Source organism: Cebus imitator, unplaced genomic scaffold, assembly GCF_001604975.1.
Source record: "Cebus imitator isolate Cc_AM_T3 unplaced genomic scaffold, Cebus_imitator-1.0 Scaffold10, whole genome shotgun sequence".
NCBI lineage: Eukaryota > Metazoa > Chordata > Mammalia > Primates > Cebidae > Cebus > Cebus imitator.
In genome coordinates this window covers 11701325-11724374 of record NW_016107325.1, presented here as the reverse complement: position 1 = coordinate 11724374, position 23050 = coordinate 11701325, and the positions used below count along the sequence as shown (strand labels likewise).

General features: G+C 33.2%; 1 protein-coding gene and 1 non-coding gene across 2 annotated transcripts in view; both read right to left on the bottom strand.

The window, feature by feature from the left end:
* B3GALT1 (beta-1,3-galactosyltransferase 1) overlaps positions 1 to 23050 on the bottom strand; it is a 583718-nt gene that overhangs the window by 323580 nt on the left and 237088 nt on the right. The window lies entirely within an intron of this gene.
* On the bottom strand, positions 18714 to 18854 carry LOC119474171. Its single transcript, XR_005203462.1, has one exon. It is a non-coding gene; the product is annotated as a U4 spliceosomal RNA (small nuclear RNA).

Here is a 23050-nt window from a genome sequence, read left to right as displayed (position 1 = left end):
ACAGCTGTCAAAATATTCTAACTAAGCTTTGATACCATAAAATGCAAATAACATCTGTGTATGCACACCTATGCGTGAGTTATTGGGCACTCATGCCTATGAGAGAGGTGAGCATATACACACATACACAAATTGTGCATGACACAATGATGTAACACTATACATATTTATGGGCACTTGAATGAAAAAATGGGCCTAATTATTATTTCTTTATAAACATGTATATCTCAAATTCTATTTACTGAGTTTGTCTAATAGTCTAATACAGGGGTTGATAAGTATGGCCTATGGGTTATGTCTGGCCCATGCTTCTTTATACATTGTCTATACCTGCTTTCTACTACAACAGCAGAGTTGAACATTTGTGACAAAGATGTTAGAGCTCATAAAGCCCAACATATTTACAATATGACTCTTTACAGGAAATGCTAACTCCTGATCTAATAGTCCAACAGAGTCGTATACCTTTGTAAGCAAACATGATATTAAATTAGGTAAAAAATATATTTTCATACGATTTATACTATAAATCCATTAAAATAAAGTTATTAATAGTTAAAACAACATGGTAAATATTTATATGGTAACATTAAGTTTTTAAAAGTGAAGGTAAAATTGTATATATAACAATCAAAAGAACATATAATCTATGACTAGACAAAGGAAAATTAAATACAGCAAAATTTTAAAAGTGGTGATTTATGAGGAATAAGAATGAGTGACTTCCTTCTTTTATATGTTAGAAATTTTTCTCAATTATATCATAATGAATACATTTCACTTTTATAATGGAGAAAATGTTCAATGAAATCATTTTTAAAATGCAAGACATAATCATCAAAACATTCATTTTGGATCATACCCATAAAAAGTATAAACTTCGCTTTTTGAAATTAAATAGTAGGCTAAAAAATGAAATAGCTGAACATTAAATAACTAGTTTAGAGAATTAAATTACCCCATGCTACGTGGTTTATTGATAGGTTTTATTCTCCAGGGGAAACAGGGAAATTTAAATTAAGTGCCTATTCTGAGACTCTCTAAAGTCTTTGTACTGTGGAAGTTTATACTTAAAAAATTTAGTCAAGGGGAAAAAGGTAATAGATAACCTTAAACAGCAATTAATTGGTTGTTTCCTCATCATTTACCTATGATCCGTGGTTCTGTATTTATGCCTTAAATGAACATTTAATAGAGGCATAGCTTTGCTGCCTGAATTTTTTTTTTAAGCCTATATACTTCACGTATGAGAACAGGAATTTCTTATTTTGTATAAACTAAGTTTAAAAACATAGTTATGGTAGTGCTAAACATAGATGATGTATCCATAATATGAATGTACCTGTCATACAAGAGGTCTCCCAATGTTTCACTGCAATTTAGTCCTATTGTAATAAAATTCAGTTCTATAACTGGTAAAGAGCTGGCACTGTAAAATTTAGTATGTGATTGAGAAGCAATTTGCAGAAGGTGCTATGATTGGTCCTAAGAATTATGTAATTATGTATAGAAGAAAACTTTACAAATGGAAACTGTCAGATGCTTTCCCTCTAAAAATGAAATTATCTCTACTTCCTTTGAGTTAGGTCAGTCAAAATGTTGGCTGAACATTTCTTTAAAAGAATTTGCAGTGATTCACATGCTTACTGGGCCAAATTATTGTAGGAATAAAGTCAATAAAAACCAAAATAGGAATCAGGTAAACACCAATTCTCACTTCTATAAATGAGATTTATGAACACACATATGAAAATCTAAGATTTAGATATTTAAGAGTGTAAAATCATTCATTTACATAATTTAGTTTTGAAAAAAATCTATTATAGGTAGTTGTTTTGCTCAACCATTCAGAATAATGTATTAAATATATCTTCCAACTGGGAAAAAAATGAGTTTTAAAAGAATTTTTATCCAGGAAGTATAAAAGGAAAAATCTGTATATTGTGCTTCATAAAAGTATTTACATAAATTAAAAGTATATATAGTAAAATGACAAACTGGAAAAACATTTGTAAATCATATCATGGATCAAGCGTCAATTTCTTTAAGTTATTAAGGACTTACAAGTGAGTAAAAATAGGCTAATAACTAAATTTTCAAATGCACAAAAATATAAAACAGAAGAGCAAAATTATGTTTCTTCAAATATGAAAAGATAATCTTATGGATAATATGGTTAATGCAAATTAGAACTATAATAAAAATTCTAGTTGGTGAATGTGTTTCTTGTTCTGTCACCCACTCTGGAATGCAGTGGCACAATCTTGGTCCACTGCAACCTCCACCTTCCAGATGCAAGCAATTCTCGTGCCTTAGCCTCCTGAATAGCTGGGAGTTACAGGCACCAGATGCATGCCACCATGCTTGGCTAATTTTAGTGTTTGTTTGTTTGTTTATTAGCAGAGCCAGGGTTTCACCATGTTGGCCAGACTTGGTCTCAAGCTCCCAACCACAAGTAGTTACCTGCCTTGGCCTCCCAAATTGTTGGGATTATAGGCGTGAGCCACTGCACCCAGCCAGTAAATTTGTTTCTTATAGAAATATAGTTTAGGCCGGGCGCGGTGGCTCAAGCCTGTAATCCCAGCACTTTGGGAGGCCGAGGCGGGTGGATCACGAGGTCAAGAGATCGAGACCATCCTGGTCAACATGGTGAAACCCCGTCTCTACTAAAAATACAAAAAACATTAGCTGGGCATGGTGGTGCGTGCCTGTAATCCCAGCTATTGAGGAGGTTGAGGCAGGAGAATTGCCTGAACCCAGGACGCGGAGGTTGCGGTGAGCCGAGATCGCGCCATTGCACTCCAGCCTGGGTAACAAGAGTGAAACTCCATCTCGGAAAAAAAAAAAAGAAATATAGTTTATAATTCTGAAATGGCTTCATGTGTATTGTAGGGCTGGCAAATAAGTAAATGGATGTTGGATGATGACAGCTATGTTGTTCACACCCTCAGAGATGGAAGTTACAGAGAAACAAAAAAGAAAGACTAGAATGTACTACTGGATAAGAGTTGGAGACATAAACAGGAATTCATGTTTTACCTTAATATATAAAACAGAGGGATAGAGACATAATTATAGATATATGTGTATACATGTGTTACCTAACTCTGTGCACTAGGAAGGCTTTCAAGCAATCACTCTCCTGTAGCGACAAACATATCCAGTACCCAGATTTTCATTTACACATATCATTCTCCAATAATGGGAACCAGGAGTCCTTGGAGAAATGATTGACTGCAGGCACAGCAAGGAAAACACAAGATGTTCCAGAAGCATCTTGAACCAGAAAATAAAGAAGTGCTCAACTAACAAAATGTTGGGGACTATGTCAGCAGAACATAGGTGCCAACGTGAAAGAGGTTCCACCAGGCTAGATGGCTTACATCTGTAATTTCAACACTTTGCGAGGCCAAGACAGAAGGATTACTTAACACTTAAGCTCAGGAGTTTGAGACCTGCCTGGGCAACACAGAGAGACCCTGTCTGTACAAAAAATTAAAAAAAAAAAAATTAGCCAGGTGTGTGGCACGCACTGATGGTCTCAGCTACTTGGGAGGCTAAAGTTGGGAGGATCACTTGAGCTCAGGAGGTCAAGGCTGCAGTGAGCTGTAACATGTCGCTGCATTCCAGCCTGTGTGACAAAGTGAGACCCTATCTCAAAAATAATAAAAAAATAAATAAAAATAAAAAATAAAAAATTGAAAGAACTCCCAGTGGCTACATCTGCAAGAATCTGAGCAACAAAATAAACAGCAGAGTGTTGGATTATGACCTAAAGTTATTTAATATACACGAGTCTATAGCAATATAAATAAACGACTGAATAAATATATAAGTGAGAGGGAAAATACAAATGTATCTTTGCAATATTTATGTAAATTTAAAAATATTCCAATATCAGTTTATTAAAATATTGTTTATAAGGAATAATAAATGTAAAAGGTTCTAAATATTTTGCTAAATACATAAAAGCAGACTTAAAAATGAAATAGACAATATGATTCTAATCTAGAAAATACTGTAAAAACATACCAAACCAGCCAACAAACAAAAACTACAGCAAAACACAATTTCCTTTCTCAAAGGCTGACAAATATCAAAATATTGATAATATGCTCAGTTGTTCAGGGTATGTAGAAACATTCTGATACAGAGACATGTTGAAGTGAGTGTATAATTGGCATCAATTGCCTGGGAAGGTAATACAAACACGTGTTAACTGAAAATGTACCTACCATTTTATCAAAGAGTTCTCCTAATAATTTATCTTGCAGATGCTTTTGCACATATGGGAAATGACATATGCACATAAGAGTTTATTGCAATTTTTTGATGATTTAGGTAATTTGTGTTGCATATAATCTAAACATTCACTATTATGGACTAAAGTATGTCTACCCATTAGAATACCACATAGCTGTTAAAAAGAATGGTATGACTTTATAAATACGGATATCAAAATGTCCCTAAGACATGTTTCTATGTTGTCCAGAAGAACAAAGGCAAGATGTTGATAGTATGACTATTGGGCTTGATAACAGTATATACTTGTGAGATTTCTGTCTCTCTCTTGCACAATAAATTAGTTAAAGGTGTTTGTCTTCTGGGAGAAGTACTGTCTGATGGCAGATCAAGGAACATAGATGAGTTACTTTCATTGTATACTGTTTTGAATGTGAATTGTGTAGATTGTTTGTGGTTTATTTTAAAACCCGAGGAGCTCAACACAATCTCTCAAAAACGCAATTCATTTAACAAAGTTTTAATTAGTATTCTGCTAACAAGATAAACAATTGCGTTGACATTTTTATAGTCATTCAGAGGTTTTCAACAGCCTTAACTAATTAATTGGCTATGAAAGGAGTTTAGCAGTTTTTACAGCCATTGGGAAATGAATTATTTACCCTGGAGAAGAAAATGTTGAAACAGTGTTTTCATGTTGTAAAGAAATCACTGAACAGTGGTTAACCTGCTGTTTACAATAAATCTGCATTTTTTCTCAAGTGGTTAATGGTCACAGAATCATTTTCTTAGGGGTACATAGATAAGGCCAGGTAGTAAGTTAGTAGGATTTGAAGAAAAGCAATATATATGACAAAATGTGTCCAACCTCATGAAAAGAAATTCATACTTAAATACAAGATACAATTTTTGCTTCTTACTGGCAAAAATCAAAATGTTTGATGTGGTATGCTGGTAAGGATAAAGATAAACTCTGGTGAATTACTGGTACAATTTCTATAGAGGGCAATTTGGCATTAAACGTTAAACGTTTTTTAAATGTTAACATCCTAGTTCAAAAAAATTCTACATACATAAAAGAACAGTCATTTGCAGTGCTGTTTATAAGAATAAAAATTTGAAAATATGCTAAATACCCAGTAATAGTGACTGATAACAGAAATAATGCTCCATCCTTCCAATGGACTGTGAATCCATTAAAAAATGAGGCAGATTTACATGTGAGAAAATAAAATGTATTTGTGATATTGCTATATTTTAAATAGCAAACTACAGGACACTGTGTATACACTGCTCTCGTTTGTGCAGAACTTATAAGGAACTGACAGAAGTGCTTACAAATAAGGCTGGGCACAGTGGCTCACACCTGTAATCCCAGAGCTTTGGGAGGCCAATGTGGGTAGATCACCTGAGGTTAAGCATTTGAGACCAGCCTGGCCAAGGCGGTGAAACCCCATTTCACTAAAAGTACAAAATTAGCCAGGCCTGGTAGTGGACACCTGTAATCCCAGCTACCGGGAGGCTGAGCCAGAAGTATTGCTTGAACCCAGGAGGCAGAAGTTTCAATGAGCAGAGATTGTGTCATTGCACTCCAGCCTGGGTGACAGGAGCAAAACTTTGACTCAAAAACAAAAGTGCTTACAAATAAATGGAATATATCTAGAGGGATACACAAGAAACTTTTGATAGTGGTGGCTCTTGAGGAGGGGCAATGGGTGACTGGAGTGAGTAGGCGAGATTGGAATAGAGACTTTTCATTATATACTCTTTAGTAATTTGGGATTTTGCGACATTACAATTTTAACTGATAAAACTTGTGTGATTTTAGGCATTGATCCAATGCCATTATAGAAATCATTCTTTCGGATTAAGATGTTCTTTCCAAAAATCTGACACACAATCAGCGATTTCAGTTTTAACTGCATGGAATTGTGAATAAAATAAAATCGAGTCTAGAACTAAAGATAAGAAAAAACAGAAGAGGTGTGGAGGATGGGTGCCTGTGGGACAGAAAATGCTTTTCTGGGGAGTCACAGGTATCCATTGGTATCTAAAGGGAAAGAGATCACCAACATGAAAATCACCGGTTTATCACTTATACCACTATGGTCTGGGCTGGTCCTAGATTGGAAACCCTTCTTAAGTAGTTATAGGGCTCTTCCTGTTTGAAAGCACCTTCATGCTTTAGGACACTTTTACTATGCATCTGTATAGGCAGAGCTGAAAGACTCCAGTGAACTCAACAGTTCATAAAGAAAACTCATTTTTTAATTGAAAAATACTAAAAAACATTCAAAATCTCATATTAATACCAATTTGAGGAAAAACATTTTATTTTGGACTTGGGAAGGTTAGGGACTTAACTCTTTCAATGTATGCAGCTTGGTATGTTGAATTCTAAAACACTGTTTAACCTTCAATAGAAAGAAACCTAAAAGTTGCTAATTAGCAGTATATTTGTGAATTAAATACACAACCAACATTGGAAGACATATCACAGGGGAATCTTTCTTTCTTCGAATTAAATGTGTCTTTTGATAGAGAAAATTTAGCCCAACATGGAAACGGAGACTTTCACGAACATCTTAGATTTTGGCTAAAAAAAATTCTAGAAAAATCTAGAAAAATGTGCCAATCTGCTGCTGATTGAGTATTTTTACTGGCATATGATTTTAAGTGAACATGGAACATTTGACCAGAATTGGGATAATATTTTCAGGGAAAAAATAAAGAAAGAACAAAGCTGGGAAAAGAGGAGGCAAACCCAGGCATATATGAATGACTAAATCTGAATGAGTAATGACTCAACACTTTATTAATGATACCAAAAGCATGTCTCATAAAAGTTGCCATTTCCTTTCTAGAACTCTTATGGCAGAGGTCACATTATAATCTATAATTTTTGTGGCCTAATGACCACTATTAATAATTCCTAATATATTTTGGGCCATATTTAAACAATTTTACCTTTTAAATTGTATATCTATACACACACACACACACATATATGTTGATAATGTCCATTTTCATTTATTTACAGAAAAACTAATATTGCTTTGTGACTAGAATATATCTTTTAAAATAATATATATGTATATATGATTTTGGTGTAATAAAATAAAAATACATGAATGTCTTTTACCATGTAAATTTGCATAGAAATAAAGAGTTATAGAAAGCAAGTTCTAGGAATTACATAAAACTGTAGTCCGCCTAGTTTTAAAATAATAGTAGTAGAGGTAGTGAGACTGTGAAGAATTGAGTGCCCTGTACTGTAAGAGTAGCAAAATAAATTGGAATGATTTGGGAAAGGTGTAAGAAATTTGGCAATTTATGATAAAAGACTTATAACATATTCCAACCTTTTAAAGTAACAATGTCAGTCTGAAGACTAAAGAATCAATGAAAAATTAGGTCACATTTGTAGACAAAGGTGTTCACTGTGATATTATTTCTAATATTAAAAACCCCATAAATTCTAAGATTTGGATAGTAAAGTAAGTAGTTATGTAAGTATATACCTAAGGTGAAAGATTATTCAGCCATTAAAGTGGTATTTAAAAGAACAACTAATAGAAAATAATTAGGCAATGGGAAAAAGTAGGCTATAGTTTTGCCTGTAAAAGAGATCTTCAAGAAGGTCATGGAAAATATGTACTTTTGCACCACAAAACGTTCACTAACTTGTTGTAACATCTCTGAACAGAATCTAGTTTGAGTCACTAAGAAGAATAAGACATTAGTTTTAAAAGAGCCTCTATCAGAGCAACGTGTATTCTACTAAAATGGAAGAAAGAACAAACATCAAGTTTATGGTGAAGCTTGGGTAGAAGAATGGCAAAATCACTGATGCTTTACAAAAAGTTTATGGGGACAATGCCCCAAAGAAATCAGCAGTTTACAAATAGATAACATATTTCAAGAAGGAAAAAGAAGATATTGAAAATGAAGCCCACAGTAGCAGACCATCTATGTTAATTTATAAGAAAAAAATTTATCTTGTTTGTGCCCTAATTGAAGAGGACCAATGATTAACAGCAGAAACAACAGCCAACACCATAGACATTTCAATTAATTCAGCATATAGAATTCAGACTGAAAATTAAAAGTTGAACAAACTTTCCACTGGATGGGTGCCAAAACCATTGCTCCCAGATCAGCTGTAGACATGAGCAGAGATTTCAATGGAAATTTTAAACAAGTGGGATCAAGATCCTAATGCATTTCTTTTAAGAATTTTAACAGGAGATGAAACATAGCCTTACCAGTATAATCCTGAAGACAAAGCACAATCAAAGCAATGGCTACCAAGAGGTAGAAGTCATCCAGGCAAAGCAAAAGCAAACTGATCAAGAGCAAAGGTCATAGCAACAATGTTTTGGGGATGCTCAAGGCATTTTGCCTGTTGACTTTCCTGAGGGCCAAAAGAATGATCACAGCTGCATATTATGAGTGTTTTGAGAAAGTGAGCTACAGCTTTAAGAATAAAACTCCTGGGAAGCTTCACCAGAGTCCTTCTCCACCCCAACAATGCTCCTGCTCATTCCTCTTAACAGACAAGAGCAATTTTGGGAGAGTTTTGAAGGGAAATCATCAGACATCCACATTACAGTTCAGATTTGGCTTCTTCTGAATTCTTTTTGTTTCCTAATCTTAATAAATCTATGAAGGGCATTCATTTTTCTTCAGTAATTAATGTAAAAAAGACTGCATTGATATGGTTAAATTCCCATGATCCTTAGTTCTTTAGGGATGGATTAAAAGGCTGGTATAATTGCTTTAAAAAATGTCTTAATGGGGTTTATGTTGAGAAATAAAGTTTTCATTTATATTTTCTTTTAATTCCATTTAACAGGAATTTTTGATTTCATCTTTCATATTAATATATATTTTCTTTTTTTTCTTTTTTTTGAGATGGAGTCTTACTCTGTCACCCAGCAGGCTGGAGTACCCTGGCACAGTCTTGGCTCACTGCAACCTTTGCCTTGCAGGTTCAAGCAATTCTGCTGAGTAGCTGGAATTACAGGTGCCCACCATCATGCTTGGCTAATTCTTTTATTTTTAGTAGAGACAGGGTTTCCCCATGGCCAGGCTGGTCTTGAACTCCTGAGCTTAAGTGACCCACTGACCTCAGCCTCCCAAAGTGCTGGGATTACAGGTGAGGCACCATGTGCAGCCAATATATTTTTCTTGTACAGAGAAAAGAAACAAAAAGGCTGTGCAATTACATGATTATGCGTATTGGCAGGAATTGTGAATACTTCATATTTTCATTTTATTTACACTTTTATATATTTTCCAAATTCCCCACAGTAGCTTCTTATTTCTGTTAAAAAATGCTATAGCCTTATCAAATGAAAACAATCAAATGTGTGAAAAGTAATTTAACATATACAATAATCCTAAAACCAAGTTGAGTTTTTAAACTTTACTTTTAATACACCAACAATATGCAGAAAACATATGGTACAAATAAAATATACTTTTGAAATCCATGTTGATTAACAAAGATTTGCTATATGCAAAACAAACAGGATAAAATTAAACTAAGTTTAATTGTTTCTCTTAGTAAATGTATCTGAATAAATGTGTTTTTAAGGTTGGTATTGCTCAGTCTGATAGAATATTTATAGCGATTAAAGAATTATTCTTAATAATTGTTCTAGCAGGGAGCCATTTCTCAATTATTCTTTGCATTCTGTAGCTCTGACCTATGCTCAGTATGCCCACCAATTTCAAGTGATTTCCAATGGCATGGACCTAAATGAGAAATGAGCTGAGTCCATATTCCATTTAAGTGTCATTTAAATAATTATATGTAACATCATATAAAATGATGATGCTACCTGCCAGTTGACAAGCTAAATACTCTAAATTAAAAAAAAAAAAAAAAAGTGTTGTCTTTACCTGAGAAGTAAAGCCAGCTTTTGCTATGAGCTCTTTACAACTCATATCCTTATTATCCTTTCATAAGAATTCCACTGGGGGTCCAAATTATGGCCTTCGAATGGTTTCCTTCCACATAAGACTAATTACCCCGTACAGGAATCAAACCTGCAATTGTAATCTCATTAGCACCATATTCTAACCAAGTTAGCTGACTCCTATTTACTTATTCAAAAATCAGCAAATGGAAAATTATTTTCTTAAGCTTAATGTAAATTCAAACTACTCATTTTATTCTTTCCGGCAAAAGGCTCACGATAATAGGTACTGAAGTTACTAGACCCTTTCATAAGCAGTATGAAGTCTTACAAGAAATAAATGTAAAAATTGATTTAAAGAATAACTGAATAAGAATGAAAAAGCTTTTAGATATTAGGGTAAAATGTGAGATAATAAAACAAATAAGTACTGAATACTGAATATTTGCTCTATTTGTGTAACAGAAAGCAAATCATTTGTAAGAATTCAGCATTCAATGGCATCATCCCAGGAACTGTTCTTACAAAGTTTTGCCTCTGAAAAATGGGCGTCTGCTCTATTCAGATGCAAATCTAGAACAAAATCTCATGATGTGCAGTCAAAGAATCAAGTTCTCATTCGCTATTTGTTAGTCACTGTGTACCAACTGGCTGCAATGCATCTGAAGGAAAACAGTTAATGCCTGGTACTTTCCTTACAACTGTAAACTTTCTTCTTGCTCCAGGAATGTATCTGTTTCCTGAAAGCCACTTATGATCAAAGTTCTACTGATGGAAGCACATTGCATCCTCTGACCAGGAAATCTCATGACAAGGAGAGTTCACAGATATTGAGATCAAACGAGATTACACTGATACAATAAAATGTTTTTTATAGACTTGAGTACCACACAATCAAAAGCATAGTTCATAAAATTAGAGATAAGAATTTTATCCTAGGTTGTTTGGGACTAAGCAATAGGTTAATTTATGGAAACACATGCTTTGCTTATGTAAATCCAGTACTATACTGTGGTATCAGTAGAATTATTCATAAACCTGTCAAGGAGTGCAAAAGTGGATAGTCATGGTAAATGGCAGATGCTTATGTCCACTACAAAGCTAGTTTAAAGTTTCATTTTTAGTTGTCTGCTGACTGTTCAATCTTTAAAGAAACCTCCAGTTCACCTTAATTAAATTAGATAATGCAATTCATGGGTTGTTTCTGGACCACTGCTCTTCTCACTCTAATGAAAATCAATGAAAAAGTATGGGGCTTACTTATAAAACAGAAAATAAAAAGTGCATATAAAATTTCAGAAAAGCAGTTCTTGATTACATGGGCAGTATACTAACTGGCTAAAATTGGTTAACAGTAGAAATTACTTCAGCATAATAGTTGCTATATTTTTTAACTCCTTCTTTACTAAAAATGATTTTGCTTTGAGAAGATTTTCTTATAACTCGTCTCAACAAATTGTATCTTCATTGAAAAATACAAAAGCTAGCTTTGTACTTGACCTGAGGTTGCTGCTACTAATCTGTTAGCCCTTAAGAGAAAGGCAGGTTATGAGTATTCAATTTTTTAGATGCACTGGAAAAAAACCTTAACAATAAAATCCCAAAGTAGCAAATGATGTTTTAACACAGAGAATAAAATTCAACTGAGGAGAGTCTGTTTCTTTGTCTCTATTTCACAAAAACAATTCAAATATTCATCAAATATTAAATATATGTATATACCAGACTTTGTTTTGTTAGAGGCTCAGAGATTAGAAATGAGAAGCTCACAACAAACCAGTTCCTGACTTTAAAGTATTTATAATCTTTTAAAATAACCAAGAAGCTTAAGTATTTTATATATATAAAGAAGTATTTATATGTCATATGAGGAGATAACCTATATGGAGAATGGACACAGGATTGATACATGAGCTAAATCTTGAAGAGCAAAAAGAAGTAATAAAGAGAGACAAAGGAGTGCTCAGTATCATTATGACTGCTGCATTACATGTGTTTGTGCTGGTTTCATAAGGCTGTGATAGGAAAAATAAAAATGGCAACAACAACAAAAACACCAACAACAAAATAACAACAGTGGCTGAAGTTATATAGTTTCTATTTTGTGCCAGGCATCAATCTGAACATTTTACATTTTACATATATTAACTCATTTAAACTTCTCAACAGTAACTTCTAAAAAATAATAGTATTATTTCTAACATTTTACAAATGAGAATACAGAGGCCCATAGAGTTTAAGGGACTTGCCAAAGGTAACCCAGCTAACTAATTATTGAGCTGGAACTTAAACTCAGACTCTTTGGTCAGAGTTGAGGATTAAAGAGGTAAGTATAATCTCCTGTATCATAGTAAGGTTTGACATTAATTCTGAGGGTGATATAGAGCCAAGAAAAAAATTTAAGCAAAACAAAAACAAAAGCAAAAACGAAACAGGTTTATATTTTAAAGAATTCTTAGGCAGAAGTATTGAGGATAGCTTGTAAGGAAATGAGATATTGGCAGGGCCATCAGTAAGTTCTTACATCAGTCCTAATAAGAAATCACAAAGCCTGATAGAAAGCAGGAGAGACAAATATCTCTTAACAGAGAAAAACATTATGTTGAAATTTTCAGCATTTCTAACAGAACCTTCTAGCTAGGCACAGTATCACAGCCAGTTAAATTGTGGTGGAGGAGTGTCTAAAAAATAAATAACAAAAATGGGAAAAACTACAAATAGTCAAATATAATTTAAAAAGATGATAAATTTTGTTCAGAAGACAAAAATCGATGCTGCTTAATCCTTGCTTCAGAGCAGTATTGCTAGAATACGCTAAATACATAGGCAGGCCTAGAAAATTTATGAAGGCTCCTCTTGTGATTTAAGAAAGTTGGTTTTTATAAGTCATCTTTTTGGCTAGAGTATTATTTAATTATATAACATAAAAGTTACTTTGCAATAAAAAGAAATCTTGATTGCCTAGTAAAGTGAGAAGATTCAGTAGGTAAACATGTTCTGAAGAGGGTTTAAATTTAAGTCATTACATCATGCATTTTACAATAAAGTTTTCAGATGAACTTGCTTTATGAAGGGTGTCATTTCCTTAAGAAAATTAAGTAATTGAAGGTAGTTTAAGGTGAAGACAAAACTAACATACATATATATTCCATAATAACAAACAATAATGGAAGTGGCTTTATACTCAGCATAAAGACAAAATAATAGCAACACATCATTCCTGATGCTGTAATCTGTTGGCAGAGGAACTTTTCAGCATTTTGCTTTATGCTTCCCTATAAATTTTATGGTTTATCAGTTGATGCTTAATTAGTAGGACTGTGTTAACTAACACTATTCAGTGGCTCATCATTAAGAATTCTTTTTCAAACTCCAACACAAATAGGAGAACAATTTGAAGTAAAGACCTTCTCCATCTGAAGTATTTGTTTCTTGAAGGATGCTTGATTGGTCTTAAGTATAGTGAATGCAATAATAACATTTGAAGTAGATATGTGCATCAGTTCTAGAAGTCTCTAGCTGAAATCTATTTACTTACCTCTAGAGGAAAATCTTAATGTTTCTCTGAATTTTCCAAGTTATTTTAGGTTAGCTCCAGCTGAAAGCATTATTTTTGTTTCTCAATATTATTTTGATGACTAAACGTTATATCATTGAAGATGATGACTTGCAAAATGAATGTGTGAATGACAATAATTAAAAGTAGACAAATTAGTCCCAAAAGTATCAAAATATTTATACTCAATTTTTTACTAAACTTTTGGTCTAAGTAAAACAAAAATAATAATGATAATGATTACAAGATAATGATCATAACAAATTACAGTAGTTTGTATTTATTAACCAGATCCTATTACCTATTTTACATTTTCCCTTTTCTTCATAACAACCATATAAAGTAGATATAATTATTATTTTCATGTTAAGGATGAAATGACTACGGCTTGGACGGTTTCAGGAATTTACCCATATTTCTAATTAGAAGCCAGGATTAGCTGCTTGATTCTAAAGTCTACATTATTATCATTATTCTGTGCAGTTTATGTTATATGATGACAAACAAAACATAAAACTGGATTAAACTTTAGCATATAGAATCACTAATACTAAGCTTACCAGTTATTAAATTATTAACTCTCAGCTCCAAATAAACTCATTTATACTTGGCTCTGATGTTGGGGCTGGGACTACAAATTAACTTTCTCCTTTGCCATATGCTTCCATTAAGATACTTTCAATGAGGGACATTAAAGAGAGATTACAAGGCAGGAAGAGAAGGGATATTCTTCCTGTTCTCTTGTAGGATATTACAGCTGGCTGACAATCATCTAATGTTCAAAAATTAATGTCATTTTATTCATAGAAAATGGCAATGATTTTGCTAATTCAGTTCCACACATTTATATTTCTCTTACAAAATGGGATAAATGAGATCCTCTTCAAAATGTGGTTTAAATGTCTAAAAAAGTATCTCGTAATATATTTATTAATTTTGAAAATCATTTTAATGTTCAAAATAAACCACATGTAATAGGGAAAAGCCAGGTAGATAAGTTTATAGCAGCAGTAGAAATAAAACTGAAGATTGTATATCTGTAAACTAGCAATTCTTTTTTATTCTTTTAAAAATATTTGAACTTTTCCCCTACACCCCCGCCAACCGCCCCCAGTGTGTGATGTTCCTCTCCCTGAGTATAAACCCATGGATGGACTTGGCTTTAGAAAAGTCTTATCTCAAATTCTTTCTATGAAACAAAGTTCCATCAAAGCCAATTTCAAAGGCCTATGTAAAAAAATAATTATTCTTGATGCACTGTATGTAAATAATTAAGCCACATATAATAAAGCAAATCAGTCCTTAAAAAAATATTTAAACTTTTTATGACAGACATTTTCAATATACACAAAAATAAAAATAACAATATATAATGAGTCCATATACTACACATAGTTTCAATAAGAGTTTGCTAATTTTGGTTCTTATATTCCCATCCATACTACGTATTTTACTTTATTTACTTATTTTCTGAAGTTTTTTTAATCCCTGAAAACATTTCAGTTCATTTAAACATAAAAGACTTTATAAATTACAGAACTTTTTTAAACTTTATAAACTACATAACTTTTTAACTACAGAACCTTTAATATATCTGACATTAACCATATTTCTTAATGTCTTCTAATATCTAGATGATGTTCAAATTTCTATATTGTCTCAAAAATGTCTTCTGCCATTGATTTGTTCAAATTAAAACAAAATGGTCTACACTTGTGTTAGTTTGTTGTCCTTTGTTTGTCTCTATTTCTCCTTTCCTTTCCCTCTTTTTACAAAGTACAAAGATGGTAAAAAGTACAATTTGAAATCAAAGCTGTGATAACAAGCATCCTTATTCTCTCATTTTCCATATTAGGTGAAGAAATTTTAATATTTCAACATTAAATATGAAGAAATGAGGTTATTTACTTTGTAAAATTTCTGTTATTTTATATATGGCTGACGACTTCTTCATGTGTCATTTAACTTCCCTGAATCTCCCAAATTTTCTGGGAACCAGTAAATAGTTAGATCTAGAAGTTTGAGTGATTCCAGGTAATGGTTTTTTTTTTTGGCATGAATACCCTACATAGTGTTGTGAATTCTGCCAAACATTTAAGGAAAAAAATAATAGCAATTTTCTCACTGAATGTAAATATATTTAAATATTAAATAATAAATATTTACACAAATAATATATAAATATAAAATATAGGCTCGGTACAGTCATCATGCTTGCAATCCCAGTGCTTTGGAAGGCCAAGGCAGGTAGATCACTTGAGCTCAGAAATTTGAGACCAACCTGGGCAATGTGGTGAAACCCTGTCTCTACAAAAAATAAAATATTAGCTAGGTGTAGTAGCACTTACCTGTGTTCCCAGCTACTAGAGAGACAGAGTTGGAAGGATAGTTTGAGCCCAGGAGGTGGAGGTTGCAGTGAGCCAAGATGGCACCACTGAACTCCAACTTGGGCAACTGAATGAGAGACCCTATCTAAAAAAAATAAAAATAAAAAATATATGTATGTATTTATAGTATAAATATAAAAGAAAAATATAAAAATTATAAACTTGTGTAATTAATATAAATAAAAGTGGGTTTATTTCAGGAATGCATTCCTGGTTTAACATTTTAAAATTATTCAATATGTTTTATAATATTTGTAGAATGATGAAAAATAGGATTATCTCAATAGACATATAAGAAATGATAAATTCAAAATATATTCATAACTCATAGCAGCCTAGGAATATAAGACATATGCTTAACTGATAAATAATTTTACAAAAATATCTATAGCAAGCATCATTTTTAATGGTGGAATACTGATTTTTTTTCAGCCAATACTGGAAATGAAAAAAGGATGCTCACTATTACATCTACTTCAAATTATACTTTTACTGTGACACAAAGTGTGCCATCAATTTGAAAATTTGCCCTCTATCATGCCTCATTTATTTTCTTAGTACTTTTGAAGAAAACATTCATATTTTCTAACTTCCTAACATATCATATATTTATATCTCCTATTGTCAGAATGTCAGCCCCAAGAGGGAAGGGACTTCGGCTTTTGTATCCACTGCTTTATTCCCTGTGTCTGGCACATCGTGGACGCCCAATAATAAATGTATTTTGAGAGTACAAGTAACAAGCTCAAAGATGATTTTTATATTTTAAAATTTGTGTCCATCTTATTTTTTCAGGTAATTCATTTTCCCCTTCTACTTGGATGACATTTTTTGGAATATATAATTTACATAGAAAATTTGCAAAATACAGAAAAGTAGAAAAAGAAAAACCTACTGTTCAGTGATAATTCCGTGGTAACATTTTGAAGGCTTTCCTAATTAAAAAAAAAAAAAAAAAAAAAACTATGCAAAAATATATGTTTTTGGTGTATCTAAAATTAAGCTGATTCTAAATCTATTTTATTATTTTTTGTATTAGTCTGCTATCAAGCTGCTATGATAAAAGAACTGCCGAGACTGGGTACTTTTAAAAGGAAAAGGTTTAATTGGCCCACAGTTTCACAGGGCTAGGGAGGCCTCAGGAAACTTAAATCATGAGGAAAAGGTAAGCAAACATATCTTTCTTCACGTGGTGACAGGAGAGAAAAATGAGTGCCCAGTGAAGCGGGGAGCCCCTTATAAAACCATCAGATCTGGGAACCGTCAACTCTGTATTGCAGGAATAGAATGGAGAAACCTCCCCAATGATTGAACTATCTCCATCTGGTCCCTCCATGAGGATTACGGGAACTACAATTCAAGATGAGATTTGGGTGGGGTCACAGCCAAATCATAGCATTTTCCATATATTTTAAACTACTTAATGGATGAATGAACACAATTAATTTAACATTTTCTATCATTTGGCTGTTTTCAATATCTCCTTATTAAAGATAACAAACAGTAAAACAAACATCCTTGTGTATATCCATGATTATCCCATAGAGCAAATTATTGAAATGAAAATTTCTAACTGAAATGGTATGCACGTACTAAGGATCATGATTAATATTTTGCCTTTTTTTATTGATTCCAATGTTGCTATTTTAATTTCCATTTTTTATCTAGTCTCATTCTCCTGATGATCACATCCTATCTCACAGTTTTAAATATTGTCTATATGCTAATGATTCCCATATTTATACCTATATTCTAGATATCTCCCTGAATTCCAAATTCATAAAGTTAATTATCTGACATTTCTACCTGAATGCTTTACTTTAATTTGCATCTCAAATTTAAACTGTGCAAAATTAAGCTCCTACACTTTTACTCCACAGGAATTGCTCTTCTTCCTGTCTTTACTATCACAGTTAATGACAATTTCATGTTTCTAGTTACTCAGGTGAAAACCCCTGAAAAATCATCTCTGATGTTCTGGGAAGGCAAAGGTTAGCAGCTGCCTTGCAATCTGTTTGCCTTTGTAACCCATCTGGGAAAGAAAGAGATAACCCAGTTAGATTCCTCTGTAAACATGCCAATCACAATTCAACCAAATATACAAATAGTATTTACTAGTGGGGAGATCTTATCTAAGAAATGCTTTTAGCAGGATATATTTGGTCTGGGCTGGGATAACTTAGGCCGAAAAAAAAAAAAAACCCAACAAAATAAAACTCATAATCTATGAATTTATAAGGCATGGTTCCATTAAAAAAATCACATAAATTATGTAATTAAAGAAATAAAAAGAAGATGCTTCATAACTGAAACGACTCATTCTGTGCAAGCAATGTATCAAATACATTTCTTTTATTTTTAATTTTTGAGATGGAGTCTCGCTCTGTCACCCAGGCCAGAGTGCAATGGTGCAATCTCGGCTCACTGCAACCTCCATCTCCTGGGTTCAAGTGATCCTACTGCTTCACCTTCCCCAGTAGCTGGGACTACAGGTGTGCACCACCTCACCCATATAATTTTTTGTATTTTAGTAGAGACGTGGTTTCACCATGTTGGCCAGGACGCCTCGATCTCCCTTTAATTAATTTATTTATTTTTATTCAGTCCCTGTAGAGACTGCCAAAAATTGCCAACATCGATTACATTTCAAGACGTCATGGCGGGGTATTGGGCAAAGTGTTCAATCAGCAATAATCGCACTTTGGATAAACCTCATTAGCTATGATACTGCCACTGTGCAAAGCTGGTCTCAATCTCTTGACCTCATGATCTGCCTGCCTTGGCCTCCCAAATGCTGGGATTACAGGAGTGAGCCACCATGCCTGGCTAAATCACATATATTTCCTTTTTATTCCACATATATTTCTTAACCTCTCATGTTAAAATTGAGCTAGAGCATGTCGTCACACATGAAAAAGAAATTTTATAGAGAGATATACCTGATGGTTTTACACCTTTCAAAGGGAAGAATGCTTGGTTCGTATCTGACTACTACTTGTACACATAATTTATCAGCAAACTTGATACTAGGTGAGATCTGTAGTTCACTGTGAGTCTGCTTTGACAATCTGACTCTTAGTTTTGTCTTACATTCAACATCTAATAGTCAGCACATCCTACTAGATTTCAAATCATATCTGCTTGTCTCCTACTTTTCTCAGCTTCTCAAATATACCATTTTCATCTCTCTCTTGCACTTTCTTTTCTTTTCCAAATGCTCTCGACTTCCTTCATTTTATTCTCTATAGCGCAGCCAGAGTAATAAATTCTTTAACAATGTAAATAGATCATGTCATCCCTTTGTCCTAAACTTTTCAAATGCTTCCCATCTCTCTGAGTTGCCGCCAAGTTCCTTTCAATAAACTGCAAAGTCTTTCCCCTCAACTTTTCTAATCTTATCCTCTATTCCTCTCTCTCAACACACACTGCTCTTTCCACACTGAATGTCCTGCCATTTGACCATGCCAGGCATTCTCTCATGTCAAGGTCTTTGTACTTCCTAATGCTTTTACCTGGATTTCTGCATGACTTGTTTACTGTCTCATTTATTTCAGGACTTAAGGGCTTCTCTGGCTGTCTTAATAAAATTGCAATTCCACCTTCAATATTTCTTATTCATCTTCCCTATGTTGTTTTTTCCCCCTTCACAAGGTTTCCTTATATATATTATATATCGAGAATCAAAAAATAATAAACAACAAATAAACAATATCTGGTTTCAGGTTCTGAAACGGGATATATATATATATATATATATATATATATATAACCTGAAAGGAAATATATACATATATATGCATACATATCCTGAACGGATACACACACACACACACACACACACACACACACACACACATATATATNCACACACACACACACACACACACACACACACACATATATATGCATACATAACCTGAAAGGATATATATATATATATATATATATAACCTGATAGGATATATATATATATATATATCCTTCCACTACAGTGTAAGCTCCTAAAACCAGAGATTTTAAAATTTGTTATTTTTTGTTTCCAGATTCTACAAAGGTGACTGACATATAGTAAGTGCTGAATACATATGTATTGTTTCATTTGATTTTTATTATGTGTGAGTTTGAATTTTATTATATGTCTATTAGCCATTTTACTCTATTTTAAATTAATTACTTATGACTTGGCTCATTTTTCTATGTACTTTCCAGTATTCATTAGTAAGAACTCTCTCATATGAATGCTATTAAATCTTTCTTAAATTGCAGTGTATTTTTGCTCCAAAGGGACTGCTCTTCTCACATTTTCTCAGTTAATTGACCTTCATCCTTCCAGTTGTTAAGGTCAAAATCCTGAAACTCATCTCGATTCTTTGGAAGCAAAAGAGATAGCACCAGATGCTTATTAATTTTTCTCCCTTAACCCATCAGAAAAAGGAAACAAATACATGTTAAATTCCTATGTGAACATGTTAATGACAATATGCCAATGCATTTTTTTTTTCAATTTGTCATGTACCTTTGAATTTATTTTGTTGTACTTGGTATACAGCAAGTTGAATGGGTTGCTAAATTCTACCAAACTTTTCCTTTCTGATTTTTTAATCAAAAGTTTAGAAAATAAATTATACTATATATTATCTCCCAATCGTGTAATAACTTCATTTTTGTATTAAACTATTTAATATTTTTAACACATTTTGGCGTATGCCAGTCATTTCCAAAATACGAGTATTAGAAACCTTAGAAAAAGTTCCATTTTAGAGCATGACTTTTAGAATTTACTGATTTAGAAAACATTATTAAGAAACATCTACAAAGAAATATTTTGAATAAATGGATTGAATGTCTGTGCCCACTTAAAATTCACAACCTTCAAATCCTAACCCCAACGTGGTGGTATTAGGCTGTGAAGCTTTGAAAGTGAATTAGAGTTCTGAGAATGGAGTCTTCATATATAGGATTATTGTCCTTATAAAGGGACTCCCAGAGAGCTCTCTCACTCTTCCTGTCATGTGAAGACACAAACAGAAGTCAGCAGCCTGTAACCTGAAAGTAGACTCCACCATGTTGGCACTCTAATCTTGGACTTCCAGCCTCCAGCACTGTTAGAAATAAATTTCTGTTGTTGATAAGCCACCTAGTCTATAGTACCTTATTACAGCAGCCTGAACTAAGACATTCACTAAGTACAACGTTTTGTCATTAGTAAGACAATTATGATTTGTCTTGCAATGTTAAGACAATTATGGTTTGTCTTACAATGTATGTTAAGACAAACTAAGTAACATAAATGTGCAATTACTAAATATAATAACCAAGAGCTTTATGCACCTAGTTTCATAATCCCTTCACAATCCCTATCTGTCTTCTGGTGCTAGTTAGCTACTGATATATAAGACATTAGTGTAATTTTCCAGCTAAGTTAATAAACATTTGATCCATTAAGTTCTACTAAATAATTATTTTCATTCCAACTCTTTTTTTCTTAATACCACCTTTATCTTTTTCTACTTTTTAATATTCACCAAGATCTGTTACTGGAACTTCTCTGTTCCACTCACCTTTCTGTTCTTGTGGCAGAACCATTCTCTCTTAATAATGTATTATTTTTCTTTAAGAAATACTTAGCAAATTTACTATTATCATTCCTTTTTATGTCAGGTTTACAGTTTTAGTCTTGTTAAAACACACCGTAATCATACCCTTCAATTTTTAATGATTCTCCATTTTCTATTGAATAGAGTCTTTTTAGAGAGATAGCAGGGTATGTAAGGCTTCCATAGTCTTGTCCCACCTAATGTTTTAGGGTTCATCCTCTACTCATTCGCTTTATACATGCTACATTCCAGTCAATGAAATTTGATGTTTGCAATATATACCATTAAACATACACCCATGCACTTGTTCCAATTACCCTATATGGATTAACTTTCTCCACCATCCAAATCCAACTCATACTTTAAGGCCAAGCAACATGGTTATTTTATCTATATGTGCATTATGCCACATGCTACTTTTATTGTAGATATTTGTTTGCATTATGTGTCTTCTGTATTAGAAAATAAGGCCCTGATAAATTCTAAGTCTTATTCACCTCCCAGAAATACTGGTACTTGCATGCTTCAATGCCCGAGTCTATATAATGTCTGTTATAATTCATAGTGTGTGGTTTTACTTCTTTCTTTCCTCACCCCACAAAGTTTAATTTAAAGTTTTCTCTTATCAGCTCATCAAGTTTCCTATGTAATACTTTTCCCTAAGGATTCGCTTTATTTGCTGTAAGTTCTATTTATAGGGTGGTAACCCACTTTTCAGCAAACCAAATTGTATTCTAAATCATCTTTCTAAGAAGTATTTAACTTCGGATAGTCTCCTTTTCCTTTCAAAGTCATTCGTTCCTTGAACAGATACTAAATCTCTATACATTTTACTCTATTACATGCCTTTGATACAATGGTGAAAAATAAAGATTCTTTAAAGACAACAATCACACTGAAAAATCTGCCAGCAGGGGCAGCATGGCTTATATGAAAATAGAGGTGTACAAGGTTTGCTATTGGTATACAAAGGAGGGAGAATCTATATTCGCTTTAGGGTGTTGCTTGAACCATGAATGAATGGAATAAGTATGTCTTTTTTTGTTGTTGTTAGATAGAGTCTTGCTCTGTCACTCAGGCTGTAGTGCAGTGGTGCGATCTCTGCTCACTGCATCCTCTGCCTCCCAGGTTCAAGCAATTCTGCTTCCTCAGCCTCTTGAGTAGTTGGGATTACAAGCACATACCACTATGCCCAGCTAATTTTTGTATTTTTAGTAGAGACAGGATTTCACTATGTTGACCAGGCTGGTCTCAAACTCCTGGCCTCAAGTGATCCCCCTGCCTCAGCTTCCCAAAGTGCTGGGATTACAGGTATAAGCCACTGTGCATGGCCTAGTGTCTGTC